Below are 15,382 nucleotides of genomic sequence, written 5' to 3'. Positions count from 1 at the left end.
GCTTCATATATATCTCCTCTTCCAAATCCGCATGAAGAAATGTTGTCTTCACATGCATCTGTTCTACCTCAAAATCAAAAGCGACAACAATAGATGAAAGTAATCTAGTAGAAGCTACCTTGGTAACAAGAGAAAAAATATCACCAAAATCATTTCCAAGCAACTGGGAATAACCTTTTGCTACCAGCCGATCTTTGTATTTCTCCACCTTTCCTTCTGCATTTGTCTTCCTCTTGAACACACATTTCTTTCTAATGGGTTTCCTTCAAGCTGGAAACTCCACAAGATCCCAAGCTGCATTTTTATGCAAAGATGCCATTTCATCAACCATGGCCTCTTTCCATAGTTTTCCATCCTCTAAATCTTCTGCTTCCTTATAAGTTCTGGGATCATCATCAGTAATAGATAAAGAAAAAATTGAACAAAAAGTAGGTGGACTATACCTTTCTGCCTGCCTTCCTTCTCAAACTAATCTTCTCGCAACTGGAGTTTGTGGATGTTCATCTTATGATTCATGTTCTTCTATAGAGTTAGATTCTTCCTCCTTTAGCTCAAACTCTATCATCTCACATTCCTTTGGTTGGACTTCATGTTTAATAAAATCTTTCACCCCTATGAACACCACATCTTGGCTGCACACAACCTTCCTCGTTACTAGGTTCCAAAGTTTATAACCCTTTAAACCATCCTTATACCCAATAAAGATGCACTTTTCAGATTTACTATCCAACTTTGTTCTTTTCTCCTTTGGCATATGTACATATTCATCACATCCAAATACCATTAGATGTGAAAGAGAGGGTTTCTTACCAGTCCATACCTCTTGTCGAGTCTTATCCTCCAACTGTGATGAAGGTGATCTGTTGACCAGGTAACATGCAGTCTCCACCGCCTTTGCCCATAATTCTTGTCCTAACCTAGCACCACTGAGAATGTTTCTTTCCCTTTCCATCAACGTCTTGTTCATTGTTTCTACAACTCCATTTTTCTCAGGTGTGTATGGAGTAGTCCCATTTCGTGCTATACCACAATTGTTACATAATTATTCAAATTCCTTCTTGCAAAACTTTCCACCATTATCTATCCTTAGCATCTTTATCTTATTCTCTATTTGGTTTTCCCCCAGAGCCTTAAGTTCTGTAAATTTATCAAAGAATTCACATTTATTCTTAAGGAAATATATCCATGTATTCCTTGAGAAGTCATATATAAATGATACATAGTACACAAACTTACCCAGTTAAGCAACCTTCACAGGTCCAAACATAGCCCTATCCACAAGCTCTAATATTTGTTTCACCCTCTTACCACAAGAGGGGAAACTCACCCAATTATGCTTCTCATATACACAATTTTCACATAAATCAAAATCCATAGAGCTATTAGTCATACCTTCTACCATACCTTTATTTTCTGCTCCACTTTCGGGAACCATCGAACTGTTGGACCCATCAACAACAATGCTACCTTGCATCTTGTACAGAGTTCCAATATGATCTCCCCACATCAATACCAGTGCTCCCCGAACCATCTTGCAGGTATCCTTCTCGAACACTATTTTTACATCTCCATTGTCCAACTTGCTTACAGAAATAAGATTTCTCGTCGATGCAGGAATACACAGAACACTTGGAAGTGTTCTAATCCTTCCACCTTGCAAAATTCAACTTAACTTTTCCGCGACCAATGATTTCAGCCTTCTTGGCATCCCCCAAGAAGACATCACCACCATCATATTTCTCATACTCGCAGAACCACTCTCTATGGGGAGTGAAGTGAAAGGATGCACCTAAGTCAATCAACCATAGCTCATGATCTGCATGTGTACTTGAAGAAGCCAAGTACACATTCCCACCTTCATCTAAGGTTATTTTCAACTCTGCAAAAGGAGCATCATCATATCCATTTCCTTCATCAAGAGCTTTAGATTTAGAATCCCTTTTCTAGTTCCCTTCCTTTCCACATTTCCAGCTCTCCTTTATAGGTTTTCCTGGAGATTTATATCTCCCTCTAGATTTAGATCTCCCACTCGATGACTTATTTTTGTTTTCATTTTGGGACCTTTCTCGTATGGACAAGGCATCACCATTATGGCTCTCCATATTTTTCCATCTCATATCCTCCATCGGTAAGGATGAGACTGTTTAATCAAACTACAAGGTAGTAGCATTGCTAACTATTGCAATAACCACACTATCCCACGAATCTAGTAGAGAACAAACTCCCTAACTTGCCCCACAAATCCTTAGTCATGGCTTGCCCTGATACATTCAACAAAACTAAATCTAAGACACACAATCATATTGTGCACTTTTCCTTCTGATCCAACTTCTTCCATTCTTCATGAGACACTCCCGTTGATTTAGTACTTGAATCTACCACAATCCACTGATCTTTATCTACCAACAGATCCTCCATCTTGAGTTTCCATGAGTCAAAACTCTAACCATTAAATTTCTCAATCTCTATCTTTCCATTTCTCGCCATCTTCTTTCACCACCAGAATCGATCCCAAAGATCTCCCACTGGACAGGTTCTACCACAGGCCCAAGCAAAACCCCTTAGCAACAAAGGTGTCCCCTTGATGCCAAAATAGCTCTCATACCAAATGTATGTTCTAACCCCATACATAAATTACCTGCATATGAATTCTAAAAAACAGAAAATAAACAATAGCAAGAGCATAACACATAAAACCAATATACATAGAAATTTTCCCCTAGATCCAAAAATTGGGACGACCACATTTATTTTTCATTATGTTCCTTTCAATGTTACAATACATGTATATACATGCCCAAGCATCCAATACCATGGCCCGAAAGTCATTGTGCCCAAAACCATGTGTGAAAGCCATGCCCAAAACCATAGCTAGGTCTGCCCATAGCTAGTCGTGGAGAGAATATAACGCAACCCAACATATTAAAATATAAAGTATGAGTTGTATGATTGCTATGCAACGACATAGCTTAATAAAATACAAAATAATGTTGGTAAAGATAGTCCAGTCAAGGACATAACTTAATCGAATAAATTTATACTCCTAGAGATCTTAAGAAGGGATGAAATATGAAGGAAATAAATGTTCACCTAGTAAGAGGTAACTCGCAAACAAGAATAGATACAATGACAAGTGCTATTTCCTTAGATCATGGCCAACATGAGAAAAAATAAAAAAATCAAGTATATAGATGGAATCTATATAAATCTTTGGAAAGAAGTTCATAACATTCTATCAATATTAGAAAAAATTGATGGTTAATTAGTTAGGTTCCATCCTAGAACAAATTCAAAATTTTTTCTTTAATTTTAGCTATTCATGAAGTTCCCAGGAAATATCGTTAATCTCATGAAAGACAAGTCTTTGTATGTGGTATCAGACTATGGATTGTTTTAAAATTGTCTTTCAATTTAATATTTTGTGTTAATTGGTGCATCTACATGTAATTATGCATTTCATTTTGGATATGGTTTTGGCCACTGGTTGAACCATTAACTCACCCTTATGGGGAAAACGCTTCAAATATACACTACTAAAAGGAACTAAACCTTACCAGGTGATTATTTAGATATTCAATAGAAACATGCATATTTAATTGGACATGCATAATTTGGAACCTATAGGTTTCTTTTGAGTAAAGAAATACCTTGAAAATTATAACTAAGATATGTAAGAGGCATCTAGACTGAACTAGGGTTAGATTTGTGAAGTGTCTGCACACATGTAATACAAATCATTGTATACATGTTGAAGAAGACATTATACATTAACAATTTTATAACCTTCATAATTAGGTCAATGGGACTAACACCCAAGAGTACATGTAGTGTAAATACATAATAGGAGTGTAAAAGTGGCTCCTAGTAATTCTTGATTAATAGAAGTAAGATAGTATTAAATACAAGCTAAAGGGCACATTCTCAATTTCACTCAAATTTCAATCTATAAATTATTGCAACTCAAAGTATGCATTGTCAAACTTCACAAACTTTTTCTGCATATCCATCCAGAGATAGATGGGGTTCTATTAATATCTCATTAATATGAACCTTTCAAATATGCAGCCAGAAGAAGTTGCTTCTAGTAAAATGATTGTAGATCTTAGAAATGTACTTCTTGTTGGAAGTGATAACATGAAAATGATCTCTATGTTTCTACTATATATAAACAAAGTATACATGCTTTATGAAATGAAAAACATATTAGATATGATGGTGCTGGATGCACTTGAAGTAGAAATAGAGAAATTCATAGTAGCCTAATGACTAACAAGAAGTATCCACTAGATTCAAAGCATGATTGATTTGCATTCATTCATAAAATCTTGGTACACTTAAAGTTTTTGCATTAATGTATTTTATAGTGATCTAAGGATATTATGCATGTAATAAAATAATACATGCATCAAGGAAGGTGACATATAAAATGTTCTAGGCCATAAAGAGAGAGGATAACAAACCATGCAACATCTCATTATTAAATCAATAGGATTCTTCAACCATATCGATGGCAAAGTGGTAATGGTAATCTAGATTTTTGTTTACATGCATCAAGTAAAGTGACATGTACAAAGTTCTAGGTGATAAAGAGAAAGGATAACAAACCATGCAGCATCTCATTGTTAAATCAATTGGATGCTTCAAACATATTGTTGGAAAAGTGGTAATGGTAATCCAAACTGTTGTGTACAAAGATAATCGGTTTCGATAAAATGAAATCTAGCAATCTATTCAAATAAATTGACAATTGTACAATCGTAAATGCATGTTTTGTACCACTATTCCTATCAAGAAATATGGGAGAAGTCTATATGTGTCAGATTGCATTGATAGTGTTGTCTAGTTTTCAATATGACAACATAACAATTATTTCATAAAAAATTTATTTTAAGGAGTTTAACTATTGATGAATTATATTTTATGAGGTCATGATCTAGTGTTACAGTGGGGTATCAACATGCAAATGACCTAGGTTCACACCCTCGTACACATAGAGCCTAAAATCTTAGTGGGTGTGAAATGGAGAACATTGTAACCTTCATTTATAACTCATGTATGGGAGGTGTATGTACTTGCATATTGATTGTTCAATTGGTTTTGGACATACATTGAATTATTCATGGCCAACAAGGTGTTGGATGAAGTGTAAATAGAGCAAGGAGGAAATCATATGACATAACTAGTTTATGTGTGGAGTACTTTTGAGTACCAAACAATTATTTTCTTAGCTAAAGACAAGGCTGAAATTTGTTATTAATGTTCAAGTATAATACTGAAGGGTATACTAGATTAGCTATCAAAAGATTGTTTTATGATTGGGCAAAGGTCATATTCTGTTGTTGTTAAGACTCGGTCTAGATACATATTCAATCCCAAAACTCAAAGTTATTGGTATTGTAAAATTGTATTATGAAAAGTTACCTTTATGTTATCATTTGCTGAAATTTTACTCAACCAGAAGATACATGAAAAGGATTAGTTAAATAGAAGCACTTGAATACTTGACAAAAAAATATTTAGTTAGATTTTAGTTGCAGAAGTTGAACATGTCCATCAATTCCTTATTCTTGAATTGACAAACTGAGTATGGTTTGGTTGGACTTCCCTAAAGGTAATATGAGTAATTGAAGAAATTTTTGGAAAAATACTAACACGATTGAAAACATGTAGATGAAATATACGTTGTGCAGGTGATCCTATGGACTTTTGGTATCGTGTACATGTTGTACAGGTGGTACTATGTACAATGAGTACATATGGTACTAGTATGGATGCATGTATTGCATGATGTTATATGACATGTGAAGTTGTATGTGTGAGATGCACACTATCTGTGTGATTTACACATGATTGAGGAGAAGTAATAGGGTGATTTCCTAGTGTGGCAACCAATCAAGTGTGTGTATAGAGGGAAGACAAAGGTGGAATTTAAGGATTGGTTAAAGGATAAGTATCTGTATTTTACTTTTGTTTTAGTATGCATGTGAATTATAATTTTGGTCTATGATGACTACATGTGATCTATGATTAGGTTTATAATGATTTATGATGGTTATGTTTTGAGCTAACCTAAAGTGATATTTTTATACATGCAGATTAGTCAAATGTGCTAGTTTGAATTGTTGTGACTAATGCAGGGAAACTGTGGAAACAAAGTGTTCGACAAGAAACCAAATGCATTGAAAGAACATGCATTTCCTCCTATTATTTAAAGACAATGAAATAGAAAATGAGGACTAATAATTACATGGTGGGGAAAATTAATCGGTAGTTACTCATATAGTAGTATTGTTATATCAAGTTATGGTATTGACTATGGTAAACAAAATTGAGATTTTGCATCTGAAGCCTCTCACAAAATTGATTGAAACAAATATGACATGTATAAATGGAAGGAGATTTACTAGTACAACTCCTTTGTAAACTATATATTGGAAGATCTAATTTAGGTGGGAAGGCCATGTGAACTTGTAAATTTAGAAACAACTACTTGTGAATGAGGAAATAAATTGTAAGATGTAGTAATACGTCGAGGACGGTGTAAATATAAGGAGGGGGGTATCTATCACCACTCAGATGTATGTAACACTATTTTGCTATCATATCAGACCTAAGCTGTTGTGTGTGGAGCATGATTGTTCAAAGGTCTTTGTTTCAACCGGATGTATATCCCAGGAAGTCTTGTACACCCCTCCACGCGGGGGGGTACGGGGGGGACTTGTCCCCCCCGCGGGGGTCCGGGGGGTCGATCCCCCCGGCTGGGGGGTCCGGGGGCCAGTGCCCCCGAAGCTAAAAACAAATGTAAAATTGCCTTGTAAAAGTATAGTAATTTCTAGTCAATCTGGGCCGTTCATTAGGCAGATGATCTAATGGTAGAACTTATGTTTATTTTAGGGTTTTTTTCCCTAGAAGGCAGCCCCTCTCTTTGCATGAGGGTATTGTATTGGAGGCTGAGATATAGATGTGTATTCTGTGAGCGAGAAAAAGAGAGGTGAGACTGCGAGAGAAAACAGAGGATATTACAACGGATTTGCTGTAGGTTGTGTCTCTTCATTTTGCTGGATAATAGAAAGGAAGGACTGGTTGTTCCGGGTGGACGTAGCGCAAACTGGGTGAACCACGTAAATCTGTGTCTCTCTTGTTTTGTGTGTTTCCTATGTTTATATTTCTGCAATATTTTATGTGTTCCATTGCTCCATAATATATAATTTTCTAACATAAGCTAAGACTAAGTTGTAACAGAAAACGTATGTCTAAGGTGTAACAATGGGATTGAATACTTTATTGTTAAATAAATTAAGATAAATTAATCGGAATGATAATTATTTCATGATTAGACTTCTAGATCAAATTCTCGACAAGATTAATCGAATGGGAGATAAATATCCATTAAGCTTCTTAGTTGGAGAAATATGTTAAGTTTAACATAAAAGCCTTGCACGAGAGAAAGACAAGTTCTTATGGGAAAAGCCTGGCGTGAGAGAAAGGTGAGAAAGATAAACGTAAAATCCTTGCAGGAGACAAAGGCAAGCTTTTATGGGAAAATTATCACGAGAGAGAAATCCAAGCTTTTATAGGAAAACCCTAGGCAATTCGATAAAAATATCTAGCCAAAAGTTGAATGTTGCTAAAGGAAACCATATCATGAAAGGGGGTATTAAATACCCATTAATAGATCAACAAGAGGTAGTTGATCTATGGCAAGAACTCTCGGCACGGGGGTGAACTGGAGGAAGTCAACTCTAGGTTGGGTGGGGATGCTCGGTTATCCAAGTTACAGTCTTTGCAGCTAATTTGATTTGATTCAATTGCATGGGATCTTATATACGTGACTCCTTAATCTTTATTATTGTCACATATTTAAAGTTATGGGTATAATTGCATGTGCTATCTTTTTTTTAAGATGATGGATACATATCCATGTGACAACTACTGAATATAAATTTATTCGAAGTTAAATTTAGTGAGTGGGGACATAGTAGGTGGTTGTGGATATTGGATGGAGGGGTATGTGACATATTAAAATAATAATAAATTTTTACATTCAAAATCAATTTTCATTTGGAAGATTTAGAATTAAGATGCATATAGGCTAGTTTTATTAAAATCATAATAAAGTTTTGCACTCAAAAACCAATTTGTATTTGGTAGATTTAGAATTGAGATGAGGATACATTAGTTATACTAAAATCATAATAACACATATAATTACATACACATCAACTTCACATGTTTCTTTGATATGTTTTATTTTTTTTTAATATGAGATATATATATATATATATATATATATATATATATATATATATATATATTTATGTTTGTATTTATTAACTGAATTTAAGGATAAACTTTTAAAAATTTATTGCTATAAATGTTAATCACAATTATTTATAGAATGAATCTTGATTTATAAATATTATTTATATTGTATAAATATTTCAATTCTAGGAATATTTTTATTTCTAATTATGTCTATTGATTAAATTTAAATATAAAGTTTTAAAATATTATAGTTATGAATATTAAACATAATTAATTATTATATTTTTAAACTATATATGTATTAGGAAAATAATTTAATACAATATTTATAATCTTTATTAATAAAAAATAAATTTACAATATAACAAATTAAATTGAATCAAATTTATTAATTTTATTAAATTTTTGTAACACTACTCATTAACCATAGTCATAGAAAAATAAAATTTAATTTACCATGAACGATGATCAAGTATTAATAAAAAATAAATTTACAATATAACAAATTAAATTGAATCAAATTTATTAATTTTATTAAATTTTTGTAACACTACTCATTAACCATAGGCATAGAAAAATAAAATTTAATTTACCATGAACGATGATAAAGTTATCATTCCCGTAATTTGGAGATTTTGATAATTACACATATATTAAAAATCAACATAATGGTAAATGATTTCATTACATACATATCATTATATTAAATCCATGGTCTACATCATATCGACCTCATTCCTATCAAACCCACAATCTTTATTTAAGTGCTGACATATATGTATATGTTTCTTAATTCTTGGAATGATGTCCTACGGTACGCACAATGCTCACGTCAATTATTCTAAAACTTTCTGAGCTGGCCCACGGTTGGATGGTCATTAGCTAATAGGCTCCTCTTCCTCTTGATGCCATCTGTGGTGTGCAACGTCGTCCGATCGAAGAGCTAGATCCAATGGTCAATCAGAATCTGGGGTGTTATGCTAATTAACTGGTATCCTATCCCTGCTCTTTGGTGATTTGGCTTGGTCTAGTTCTTGAAGGTTTGCTATGTGAAACCCTGGCTTCGTCAGTGTTATTCTCCTTCATGTAGCCCTTGCATTCCCAGCTATATGACGTGGAGGATTCGCCCTGAATTTCAACATTCCCAGTTGTTTTGGCCATGAGCTTTACCCTGCTGCTTCATGGTTGTCTACGCCATATAGGTGAGACTGGCGCCTAGAGGATTTAGTTGTTTTCGCTCCGGATTTCTAGTCTTGTTGTTGTTTTTTTTACCATGTAACTTAACTAAAAGGGGTAGCTTGTTCTCCAGGCACCGCGGCTACAACCACCTCTGGTACCGATGATGCTGAGGACAAAAATGCTCCCATCCTACAAGATGGTAAGGTGTTTAAATGCATTTGTTTTCTCTTCAGATGTTGAAAATTTACCTTTTGTACCACATTGTTTAACCACTTTGGCACTTCGATGCATGGTAGCTTCTGCCCACAAGGACTCGGTTGCAAGTGCCCAGGCTCTCAGCACCAGTTACTAAATGGTCCACACTTCTCTATAGTGTTTTTGAATGGGTATGAGCACCTTCCTCGAGGTTGGTTGTCTTGGTATGTTTTTCACTTAAGCTTTTGAGCTATGTGCATGAGGGATTCCTTTTAGATTCAATTCTGGGTTACAAACCTTGCTTGTATTATGTGGAGGTCTTGTAAGGAGATAGAATTCATTATCATTTAAGGATGGTTCTACTCTTCGAGGCTTTGCACATCCTCATGGTTGTATTGACAATTTATTTATTTTATGAATGTTAATGTATGTAGTGAAATAATACCTCTTCCTTTTATTACATTTTTTTAGCATACAATGAATATGTTTTCCCTTAGTTAGCTTATGATTCTACTTGGAATAAATTTTCGATTATTTACAGTTGTTTACCCATGTCAACCCATCTTAGCAGAACATCGTTCCTCAGTGTCCACCTAGGACTGACTGACAGAATTCGATCTGGAAGATGACTTTAACTCAGTTGAACACTTGTTTCCTTTTTTCTTGGATATTAATTTCTTGTTTATCTTCTGCAAATTACAGACTTGGCTTCTATTTTGATGGCCTCAAAAGATTATTATCTGACTTTCCTTTTATAATTACTCTATCTATTGATGGAAACCTCCATGGCTATCTTCATTTGTATATGTCACTTCTTGAAATTTATTTTATGCATGCATAACTATTAATGGTCTCTTATTGACGATAATGCTTGTTTTCTCAGCATATATGATTTGAGTCCTGGTTTTCACATAAATGTAATTTGGCATATTGCTTTCAAGTAGAGTAATCTTGATGCGAGGGTTTTGATTGACTACATAGAATTAGATTACACTCACATCCACGTGTAGGTATGCCTATTTTTACATTCCTTGCCAGGAATCGCTGCGCAACCAAACTGTCTCATATACATCTTTACTTATATAAAATTTCTCATTTTTCTACAACAGGGATTACTTCGTATTTCATTTGGTCATATAGTTTTAAACAAGAACATAATTCTTAGTTTTATAAGCATAATTACTCTGTGCCGAAAATAGATGTTGTTTCATCCCACAACCTTTGTAAACCTCTGTTGGACTATAATAACTTTGTAGTCGTGAATTGAGACTAGTTACCCACGTTAGCTATAACTCAGTAGTTGTAACAAAATAATAGTTTTCAATTTAAATGTTAATTTTCTCAATCCATTCAATTCCTACTATAGGAAAATAATATAAAAGTATGCATTAATAACTGTCAATTATTTTAATACTTCTGCCAGACAATATTAGCAAGTTTACGTTTTCTAATTAACTGTTTAAATTCCTATAGTTAATAGATAATAATCACATATACATGTGTAATACTTATCTTCCATCAAAAGACTAATTTATTGTCAGATGAACCTCCCCACCCTTCCCATAAGAATCTTAGCAATTACGTCCAATAATATCCCCTTGAGCTCCTCTTTGTTCCTGAGATCAGTTTTCATGGCAACAGTTTTATTGCTTTCGTCTTAGGACCCCAAGTCCATCCTGCAAAATTGTTTCTTCCTCCAGGGAAGTCACTCTTAAGGGTTTTCCCACTGAAGCCTTCTTCAGTTCAAGGAATATTTCTTTTCTTTCCTTTTTTCCCAACCCCTTCCTTTCATTCTCCCTTCCCTCTTGTAATAGGAAGGTAGGTAAGGAATAATTTCTCCTAACTGATAACTATTTGGTGAAGAGAGAGTTACTGAGGTTCACCAATAATACCTTAGATGTTTCTTAGAGACAGTGGTAACATTTCTATAACTTAATTATTATTCATAATTAATAACACCACAATAACCAAATTGTTTGTCATTTTTACTCAACCATAATAGTAAAAAATGAAATGTCAAAAAATGACTAAAAGTTTTGGTGATGTCACATCTTCCCCCTAGTGAAACCTTGTCCCCATTATTCATTCTTCCATATGTTCCTGAAATAATTCATGATATGCCTCATGCGTAAAGTCCTTATCCTAAAAAGTGCCTTCTTCTGGGCTGAAATGGTTCCATTGCACTTTAAGCTGGATGATAGCTCACCTCCGCAACATTACTTCTCTTTGATAAAGTGTAAGCAAGGGCTCGACTAGGAATTATCCTTCCAGTTTGACCCGCGAAAAACACAATTGTTATATAACTGATACCCATATAAGAATTATATACAGATAACAAATAGATTTTCCTAAGTTATATCCAGATTTTTTTTTACCTAAATCTCTTGTCAATTCATGATGTGTCTAGGATCATACACATACTTCTTTAAAAGGGAAACATGGAATACATTATGAACCTGAATGTGGCTGTGTAGGGCTAATTGATAAGGCATTGGCCCCATTCTGTCTAGAATCTAAAAAGGGCCATCGAACCTGGGGGCCAATTTTGCACACTTTCTCCATCTCAGTGTGCTTCTCTTGAGTTTAATTCATACATACACATGATATCCTACCTAGAACTCCCAGTAGGTTCTCTTCTTATCAGCATACAATTTCTGCCTATCTTGAACAACCTTCAAATTTTTCCAAACCTTTTTCACCGTTCTTTCCATTTCCTCCAGTATATCTGGTCCTAATATCATTTTGTTCTCAGGATTCTTCCAATTTGCTAGGATGGTACATTTCCTTCCATAGAGTACTTCAAAAGGACTCATTTTAAGTGATTCATGATAACCATTGTTGTAAGAAAATTCTACCAAATGTAGATATTCTTCCCATTTTCTGGGTTGTTGCATCACATACAAGTGAAAAATGTCCTCTACCACTTGATTCATTCTTCCAGTTTTTTCACTGGTATGGGGTGATAAGCATGCTAAAGTGAATTTCTCTACCTAGCCCAGTGAACAACGCTTTCCAAAAAGAAAAGGCAAACTTAACATCCCAGTCAGATATTATGACTCTAGGCATGCCGTGGAGTCGGAAAATCTCCTTCACAAATATATTTGCTATTGGGTTGTTTGGTACATGCACTTGACAGTTATAAAATGAGAAGTATTTCTCAGTTTGTGTACCACAACCATAACTAGTCATTTTTTCTTTTAGATTGACATAATCCAGTTATAAAATCCAAAGTGACTCCATTTATGGATGGGTAAGGGTTGCAGTAACCCAATGGGATGTTGATGCTCAGCTTTACTTTCTAACATTCTAGGCATTTGGCTAGATATTAGCAATTTCCTTTGTCATACTAGGCTAATAGTAGCTTTTCTTGATAGCAGAGAAAATCTTTTGGTAGCCTGGGTGAGCAGCATAGATGTTGGGCATCGAATTCCCCCACAGCATGTTTTGGGGCTCAAAGACCTTTGGTCAAATATATTGTAAGACAACGCGAACTATGGACGCGGAGCGTGAAGTGCATGATTGAGTCATAGGGTTGTCCACCCTAAGTATTGTAGTATAATGTAATGTAATGTCGGCCTACCCATGGTCCACGGACCATTGAATTGTATAAATAGAGCGAGGCTCTAAGTGTAAAGTAGGGAAGAAAATGAATTGAATCAATGATGGGGTTTTGATGAGAGATTGAGTCTGTAACATGCGTAAGTGTGTCCTGGGTCATAGAGTAGGGGAAGGCTCTATAGCTGAGTGTGCAGAGGCCTAGTAGTCCACAACTGAGTGCACGTACCCCTGCAGTGGAGTGCGCAGGGCGAAGTCAAGTCTGTAACCAAGCACGAAGATATAATAAAGAGAAGATTGATTCGAGTTACTTTCTATCTATTCTTGTATTACTTTTTATGCTTTTATACTGTATTGCTCATCGCATGCACTTATATGAATATTGTACATTGTTAAGTATAATTGGGCTCACAAAGAGAAGTTAAGTAATTAAATACTCTCTGTTTAAGGGTAAGGAATTTGGGTAATAGCACGATTGGGACTGTGTGAAGGTAGCCTTGCAGGCTGCAAGGGACAGAGAGATGCACATAGTGACGTACGCATAGGGATGAACTGTGGACCACCAAAAACCATCAGACATCTCTAGGGTGCGGAAACTTGATTCCATCACCCTCCCATACTACTTCGGGTGAGACCTCAATCCGTGCACCACAAACTATTGCCGAAAGGGCGAGTAGTACTGGGATTTGTTTGGCTAAATCATCTCCAAACTAGGGTGAGGCCCCTACATGCCAACAAATTGTTTCATAGCCAGGACTGAGGTCTATATAAGGGATGTCTAATGTTGTGGCACTGGATTCCAATGAAGAAAGAAATTGAAGAGTGGTTGGCCAAGAAGATTCACGAGTTCGCGACACAGGAAAATAGGAATCTGTGAGTGTCTAAAGTGTAGTGGTTGGAGAGCTACTTATATACATAAATACATGATATTTTCTTTAGTTCCTTTCCTTCTAAGCTGTATGAGTGGATTGAGAAGCTAGTAGATAGCCAAGGAAGGTGTATGCTCGATAAATTGATCACGTGGACTCTGGAATTAGTACACATATTAGAAGTCTCAGAAGATAAGATCACGCACGTTATGGACCATTGTCTCAATCAAATTATAGGAGGATTTATCACTGAGTTTGCATTAGATACGACCATCCGCTATAGTGAGGCAGAACGATGCTTCCTCAAAGGACCGTGAGGTAAGTATATCAAATATTTGAACACTTGGCTTAATATGTTATTGTGTGAAAAGCGAGTTATGCGGTTAAGTTAATGTATAGAACTATGCAAAGTGGGAATACCTATAGAAATGAAAAGTAGCGCGGGGATAGAGAATAGCCCCTTGATTTCACCACGAAGAGAAAGCGAAGAAGAGCTCGTGGAAGTCTCACCAAGAAGCACGGTCAGTTTGATAAGACAGTGGATCCCGCATTTACCACCTCCAACTACACTACCACTAGTTTCATTGTTTTCACCTCCATCTCCACCCACCCCACGTCCGCAACCCTTGCAGTTCAGTATGGCGAGCGTGATCAAACTTTTGGTATTCAAAGGAGTATGAAATGGAGACCTGGACTAGTTTTGATTCGTCATGAGGGAAATATGGGAAGCACAAGGCGTTGTGGATGACAATATAAAGAAGGTGACTTTGGTAAGCGCATTTCAGGATCGTGCACTAACCTGGTACATTAAACACTCTAATGATCATCCAAACATAGGAATCACATAAATTCAGGCAGTGCTGAACAGGGAAATTAGCAGGCCAATGTTAGAGACACAATCCATTATTGTATTTAAGGAGATCACGATGCTCTTGGCGAGACCCCTTGGGATTTGGATCAAAGATTGACGATATGATTGCCGAAGCCAATATGACATTGACAGATGTGCAACACTGCGCATGGTTTGTAGCGTTACTATCAACACATTTAATAATGACGTTGTCACAACAAAAACATGCCACACTGGCTGAAGGTTTGGAGATGGCAATGAGATTGCATGAGACACCTATACAAGATCCTGGTCTACGAGATCAACAAATCCACGTGCAACTACAAAATCTATGTCTAGAAATACAGAGCTTGAAACAGGAAATGACACCTCGGCTAGAGGCACGCAAGGAAGTATGGTGCATAAAATGTAAAGGTCAAGGGCATGATAAGGACCATTGTCCAATTTTCATGAACTACTTAGCGGCAAG

The sequence above is a fragment of the Pinus tabuliformis genome, chromosome J, assembly GCF_031772625.1.
Source record: "Pinus tabuliformis cultivar Carrire ecotype Pingquan chromosome J, CPIR1, whole genome shotgun sequence".
Taxonomy (NCBI): Eukaryota; Viridiplantae; Streptophyta; class Pinopsida; order Pinales; family Pinaceae; genus Pinus; species Pinus tabuliformis.
Note: the sequence above shows the minus strand (reverse complement) of the source record.